This window comes from Phoca vitulina, unplaced genomic scaffold, assembly GCF_004348235.1.
Source record: "Phoca vitulina isolate PV1807 unplaced genomic scaffold, GSC_HSeal_1.0 scaffold23, whole genome shotgun sequence".
Classification (NCBI taxonomy): Eukaryota; Metazoa; Chordata; class Mammalia; order Carnivora; family Phocidae; genus Phoca; species Phoca vitulina.
In genome coordinates this window covers 20,683,889-20,692,045 of record NW_022589726.1, presented here as the reverse complement: position 1 = coordinate 20,692,045, position 8,157 = coordinate 20,683,889, and positions in this window count along the sequence as shown.

Sequence of the window (8,157 nt, the reverse complement as noted above, 5' to 3'; positions counted from 1 at the left end):
TGTAGAGTCAAGTCCAGACTCCTTAGTATGGCGTCTGAGGTCCTTAAGACCTGACCCATTCTATGTCCCTACCTCATCCTTTTTGTTCTGGTAATATCAACTGCCTGTATGCTTGCATGCTGTTTCTTGTTCCATGCCTGTTTGTGCTTTCTCTCTGAATAGAATATCCCAGGTATCTATCCCCCCCACCCCCTTATCTTCTCTTTTCTCTTTTTCCAATAACGTTTCTTGGACTCTTCACTCTCCCATACTGGGCCACATGTCTGTAGAAGATACCACTTTTCCTTTTAAAAAATCTTTAAAAGCACAAGTAGCTAAGACAGTTTTGAAGAGGAACAAAGAAGATGGGTTGGCCCTACCAGATATCAAGACTTAGAGTAATCCAAATGTAGTGATATTAGTGTAGGAATAGATGAATAGGTCATTGTCGTAGTATAATAAACTCAAACAGATCAGCATGTATGTGAGAAATTGAGTATGATAGAGTAGCACAAACCCATGGGGAAAACTGTCCTCTATGTTGTGGAGGTGGAGATTTTATATATATATATATATATATATATATCTCCTATATATTTATGATTGTAAAAGTACAAAAAAAAAAATAGATTGAAAGGACACACCAAACTCACAATAGCAGTTATATTGGGGGTGAGGTGAGATGGAGTAGGGCAGAGGTAGAAGGGGTTCTTAAATGACAACTGTTCCTTCTATTCACAAGACTTTTTTTTTTTTAAAGATTTTATTTATTTATTTATTTGACAGAGAGAGAGAAATAGCGAGAGAGGGAACACAAACGGGGAGTGGGAGAGGGAGAAGCAGGCTTCCCACAGAGCAGGGAGCCCGATGCGGGGCTCCATCCCAGGACCCTGGGATCATGACCTGAGCTGAAGGCAGATGCCCAACAACTGAGCCACCCAGGCGCCCCTATTCACAAGACTTCTGACACCAAATGTGTTTTTCCCACACACAACAATTTTCCCACCTCTGCAGATAGCAGCTGAGTATCCCACAATTCAGTTCTGCCCTTAGCTACCTGGAGTTAGCACAGACCCCACAGGTTAAAGGCTTAGTCTCACAAGACTGGCTCCCACTTAAGATGCCAATCACAAGTAGTAGATCCCCAGGTTATCCACACTCTGCCTGTCTTGACTAGAAATCAGTTCCCATGATGACCTTAGGTTTGATCATTTGTTATGATGGCTCACAGAGCTGAACTAGGGAAACACTTTATTATTCCTGGTTTATTATAAAGGATACCACTCAGAAACAGCCAAATGGAAGAGATGATTAAGGCAGGGTAAAGGCATACCACCCTATCAACACCTTAGTGTGTTCACCATCCCGGAAGCTCTCTGAACCCCATTGTTTAGGGTTTTTATGGAGGTCCCATTACATAAGCATGATTGATTAAATCATTGACCATTGGTAGTTAGCTCAGTCTCCAACCCTTAGCCCCAGCCTGGAAGTTGGGAGAGTGAGGCTGAAAATTGCAGTCCTCTAATTATGCCTTTGGTCCTGTTGCTATGGCAATCACCTCCCATCCTGAAACTAGCTAGGGGCCCACCAAGTCACCTCATTAACATACAGACATCACTCTGGAGATTACAGAGTCTTAGAAACTGCCAATAACTGGGAAGAAGACCAAATATGTATGTATGTATTGCTTTCTTTTTTTAAGTAAACTCTGCCCTCAACGTGGGGCTTGAACTCAAGCCAGAGATCAAGAGTCACATGCTCTACTGACTGAGCCAGCCAGGTGCCCCTGTGTTTCTTATATCACCATGTCACAGGTCTCTAATTTTGTACTTCTTTTACAAGTAAGATTGGCGATAAGACAAAATGTTAGAGATGTTAATTCTGGGTGTTGGAAATAATGGGAGTATATATTATTCCTTATTTTTCTGCATTTTTTTTCCAATTGCTCAAAGAAAAACTTGGGGGGAACTATTTTTGATGGCTTTCTGTTCACTACAGTTGTTCTTAGCCAAAGTAGTAATCGCCCCCCTCCACCCATGACCACCTGAGGTGAAAGTGTTTTGAGTGTCACAATGATTGGGAAGCACCTCTGGCATTTGGTGGGTGGAGGCCAAGGATGCTAGATTTTTTGCAATGCCTGGGATAGTCTTGGCACAACAAGTCCCAAGTCCTGCACAACTATCAGATGTCTCCATAGATATTCAAATAAGTGAAAAGACAGTTTATAATTAGCCGAGCCTATAATCTCTCTTTTCCATATAAACACAAATGTACCTTTTGTACAGGTTTAGTGTACTCGGATTTCTCTAGGCATGCAACTTTATATAAAATGGAGGGAAGACTACAGTAATTCGTTTTATTCAGAACTTCTGCATACCATCTCAGCCATGTCATTGATGGCAAAGCCTGTTCTTGGTATTTGAGTCTCTGACACAATGTGATTGTAACAGTATGCATTTGTAGCCACTGAATTGATGGTGAACGTGCAGAAGGGCAGTCACCTAAATGCTAGTATAACTATGTCCAAGTATTTACACACAGAAATCATTTTATTACAAATTGTTTTAAAATTCTCCTTTATGTTACTATTAGGGTATTATGCTGATTTTTAAAAATTATGTGCATCAGTATGTTAAATAATTATTAATTGTATTTAAGGTTAGCAACAGGAGAGTGACAAATGCTCATCATAGAAATAATTCACTTTTGGTCATCTTTTGCTGTGGTGCTAAGGTCATGGTTAATTTTGTGTCAACTTAGCTAGGCTATGGTGCTCAGTTGTTTGGTCAAACATCAGTCTGGATGCTGCTGTGAAGGTAATTTTTAGATGTAATCAACATTTAAATCAGACTTTCAGTAAAGCAGATTGTCCTCCATAATGTGGATGGGTCTCATCCAATCAGTTGAAGGCCTTAAGAGCAAAGACTTGAGAGTACCCAAAGAAGGAGTTCTACATCAAGACTGTAACATAGGGGCTGCCTGGCTGGCTCAGCCAGTAGAGCATATGATTCTAGATCTCAGGGTTGTAAGTTTGAGCCCTGCGTTGGGTGGAGAGGTTACTTAAAAAAAATTTTTTTTAATCTTTAAAAAAAAAAAAAAAAGTGTAACATAGAAACCCTGAGTTTCCAGCTTGTAGATCTTTTTTTTTTTTTCTTTAAAGATTTTATTTATTTATTTGATAAATAAAATATTTATTTGATTTATTTATTATTTGACAGAGAGAGACACAGCGAGAGAAGAAACACAAGCAGCAGGGGTGGGAGAGGGAGAAGCAGGCTTCCCGCCGAGCAGGGAGCCCGATGCGGGGCTCGATCCCAGGACCCTGGGATCATGACCTGAGCCGAAGGCAGACGCTTAACGACTGAGCCACCCATTCACCAATTTAAAGCAATCTCTACATCCAAAGTGGGGCTTGAACTCACAACCCCAAGATCAAGAGTCACATGCTCCACCGACGGAGCCAGCCAGGTGTCCCTCCAGCTTGTAGATCATGGACTGCATTATCAACTCTTACCTGAACTTCCAGCCTTCCAGCATTTCAGATTTGCCAGTTGCTACAATAATATGAGCCAATTCCTTAAATAAGTTTCTAACTCTGCTTTCTTTCTAACCTATTGGTTCTGTTTCCCTGGAGAACTCTAATAGAGCAAATGTCATACCTGATAAGGGGTTGGTATCCAAGATATACAGAGAATTTATAAAATTCAATTACCTGGGGCACTAGGCTGGTTCATTCGGTAGAACATGCAACTCCATCTTGGGATTGTGAGTTCAAGTCCCACACTGGGTGTAGAGATTACTTAAAAAAAATCTTAAAAACAAGACAAAAACTCAATACCCAAAAAACAAATGATCCAATTAAAAAATGGGTGGGGGCGCCTGGGTGGCTCAGTCAGTTGAGTGTCCATCTCTGATTTCGGCTCAGGTCGTGGTCTCCGGGTTGTGGGATCAATCCCTGCATTGGGTTCCAAGCTCAGCGGGGAGTCTGCTTGAGATTCTCTCTCTCTCTCCCCTTGCCCCTCCCCTGCTCACATGCATGCTCTCTTTCTTTAAAATGAATAAATAAATCTTTTTAAAAAATGGGCAGAAGACATGAATACACATTTTTCCAAAGAAGACATATAGATGGCCAACAGACATATGAAAAGATGCTCAACATCTCTTATCAGGGACATGCAAATCAAAACTACAATGAGCTATCACCTCACACCTATCAGAATGGCTAAAATCAACAACACAGGGTGCCTGGGTGGCTCAGTGGTTAAGCGACTGCCTTCGGCTCAGGTCATGATCCTGGAGTCCCAGGATTGAGTCCCGCATCGGGCTCCCTGCTCGGCAGGGAGTCTGCTTCTCCCTCTGACCTTCCCCCCTCTCATGTGCTCTCTCTCTCTCTCACTCTCTCAAATAAATGAATAAATAAAATCTTTAAAAAAATAAAATAAAATCAACAACACAAGAAAGAGCAGGTGTTAGCAAGGATGCGGAGAAAGGGGAACCCTCCTACACTGTTGGTGGGAATGCAAGCTGGTGCGGCCATTGTGGAAAACAGTATGGAGGTTCCTCAAAAAAGTTAATAGAACTACCCTATGATCCAGCAATTTACACTAAAGCAAAATATACTACTAGGTATTTACCCAAAGAATACAAAAATATGAATTCAGAGGGATACATGCACCCTTATGTTTATAGCAGCATTATCTATAGTAGCCAAATTTAGGAGATAACTAACTGTCCATCAACAGATAAATGGATAAAGAACAGGTGGAATACACATACACACACACACACATATACACACACACAGTGGAATATTAGATATAAAAAAGAATGAAATCTTGCCATTTGCAATGACATGGATGGAACTAGATAGTATTATGCTAAGAGAAGTAAGTCAGAGAACGACAAATGCAATATGATTTCACTCATGTGGAATTTAAGAAACAAACGAGCAAAGGAAAAGAAAAGAGAGACAAACCAAGAAACAGACTCTTAGCCATAGAGAACAAACGGATGGGTACCAGAGGGGAGGTGGGTGGAGGGATGTGTGAAATAGGGGATGGGGATGAAGGAGGGCACTTGTGATGAGCACTATGTGTTGTATGGAAGTGTTGAATCACTGTATTGTATACTTGAAACTAATTATTACACTGTATATTAACTAACTGGAATTTAAATAAAAACTTTATTAAAAAAACCTAATAGAGCAGATAATGCCAATATGTAGCTGTCCAGTCTGGTTTTCTGGCCCAGGTTCAAGTCCTCCCTTACTTCTAATGGTCTAACAGTCATTTTCACTTGGAACACCTACTGTCATTTCAAATACAGCTTGTCAAAACCTAAACTCAAGCAATTGTTTAATCTTTTTTTTTATCTTTACTGAGCATGAACTTTCTTTCTCCTTCCTTCCTTCCTTCCTCCCTCTCTCTCTCTCCCTCCCTCCCTTTATTTTTAAAAAATTTTATTTATTTATTTGTCAGAGAGACAGAGGGAGAGAGAGCGCACAAGCAGGGGGAACAGCAGGCAGAGGGAGAAGCAGGCTCCCCGCTGAGCAAAGAGCCCGATGCAGGACTCGATCCCAGGACCCTGGGATCACGATCTGAGCCGAAGGCAGACGCTTAACGACAGCCACCCAGGCGCCCATCTGTTTGATGAAGAATAGACATATCAAATTAAGATGAACACAGTCAAATTCATTAGTTATTTCACTATCAATGGACTGAATTAAAAGACAAAGACTAATAGATTGGGCTAAAAAAGCAAATCAGATTATATGTAGTTTCTAATAAACATGCTCATTATTATTACAGAGAGACTGAATATAGATGGGTAAGACATTCCTGGAAAATGCAGACATATAAAGAGTGATAATATTAAGAAAAGTTAACAAATACTAAACAGTAAAAGGATCATTTGCTAATGTAAAAAGAAATAAGAAGGGATGACCCTCATAAATTTGTTTGAAACGAACAAAGCGATTAAGAAACTAAAGCAAAAATTCTTAGGAAAGCAAGGAGAACAGGATAAAAATACAATTATAGTGAGAGACTTTATTATACTTTTTTTAAGAATTGGAACAGCACTAGGGGCGCCTGGGTGGCTCAGCTGGTTAAGCGTCTGACTGGATATCAGCTCAGGTCTCGATCTTAGGGTCATGAGTTCAAGTCCCACATTGGGCTCCATGCTGGGCAGGGAGTCTACTTAAAAAAACAAAAAACAAAAAACTGAACAGTGCTAGAAGAATAGAATAAGGACTGAGAGGAAATGAATGATAGAAACAACAAAGCTGACATGTATATGTGTGTATGTATGTGTATTTATAATATAGAATGATTTTCCATGACTACAGAACACTTAGAAACATTGATTGTGGGGCGCCTGGGTGGCTCAGTCATTGGGCATCTGCCTTCGGCTCAGGTCATGATTCCGGGGTCCTGGGGTCGCCCCCGCCCCCCACCGCTGCTCCGCAAGGAGCCTGCTTCTCTCTCTCCCTCTGCTGCTCCCCCTGCTTGTGCGCTCTGTCTCTCCCTCGCTCTCTGTCAAATGGATAAATAAAATCTTTAGAAAAATTAAGAAAGAAAAAAGAAAAATCAAAAAATTTTCAACTTTCTTGAAAGTAATGAAATAAAGTATTTCATACTAAACTGCAGAGTTTAGCAGCCCAAGCTGGTGTCAGGCGATGTATGCCCTTAAATGCCTTCACAAGAAAAGAAAAAAAAAAGAAAAAGAAAGCAAGCTTTATAAAGATCCATTGGCTACGCGATCAAGGTCAGATTCCCTCTCATGATGTTCAAGACTTCTTTTGTGCTCCATAGCAACCAGTACATCCCTTTCACAGCTCTTTTAATATTTAAATAACACAGCATTCTCTTGCTAATGGAAATACAAGTTTGTACAGCCTTTATCAAAAATGTAAAGTGTTGGGGTGCCTGGGTGGCTCAGTCATTAGGTCTGCTTTCCACTCAGGTCGTGATCCCAGGGTCCTGGGATTGAGCCCCGCATCAGGCTCCCCGCTCAGCGGGAAGCCTGCTTCTCCCTCTCCCACTCCCCCTGCTTGTGTTCCCTCTCTCTCTCTCTCTCTCAAATAAATAAAAAAAAAAGTAGACGCTGTGTTTTGTTTAAGGAAAAAAATGTGTCATTCATACTAGTCTGTGAGCTTCTTAAGGTCAGGAATACATGAATATATTCTCTATGTAAAATATTTAAAAGTAGAGATAAGTGAAAGTACCCCTTGTCATTTCCTCTACTCCCCACTTCCTGCTCAGAAATTACCAGTATTACCAATTTGGTGTATTCTTCCAGACCATTTCCAATGTGTTTACATGTACATAAAGATCTGTAGTGTATGTTGATTGAATCTTCTCTGGTTTCTTCTGTTGTTCAGAGCCAAAGACTCAGGAGAGAAGCACTAATGGGCAAGGCCTGGGACACCATGGCTCTCCCCACCCTGTGTTAATCAGAGGCAGCTTTGGTGGCAAGGTTCTAGTTTGTCCTGGGAACTCTTTGGAGGGCGCAGACAGTGTGGGAAAGGAGCCAGGCGGACAACTAGGAGCCATAACAAGGAATACCTCCGTGAGCCAAGCCCTTATAATAAATTGCTACCAGACAGCAGAGCCCTGTTGCTGTCAAAAAGTTTAGTATTGTTTCCTGGGTGTCTTTCATAGAGCAGTCATTTGCGTGAAAGAAGATTCCCAAATCTGCCTTTTTTTTTTTAAATAGGCTTAGGGCTTGTGGCTAAACTCTGTTGGTGAGGCCTGCTCTGCAGGAGACTTTATTGAATAAGAAAAAACAACTGCATACAGATGGCTGAGGTGAGGGTGGTACAGATTGTAATCTTACTATCAGTCTGCTGATTCGGTCCCTTTTTTTTTTAAGATTTTATTTATTTGAGAGAGAGAGAGTGAGAGAGAGCGAGCATGAGCATGGGAGGGGTGTAGAGGGAGAGGGAAAAGCAGACTCCCCGAGGAGCAGGGAGCCCGATGCAGGGCTCGATCCCAGGACCCCGGGATCATGACCTGAGCCCAAGGCAGACGCTTAACGACTGAGCCACCCAGGCGCCCCTATAACAAATCTTTTAAATTTATATATTATATCCTACTGGTTCAGACAAGTACATCCGTATTGACAAAAAAACCCCAAAAAAACACAAACCAAAAAAACCTTAGCTTTTAATTGCTCATC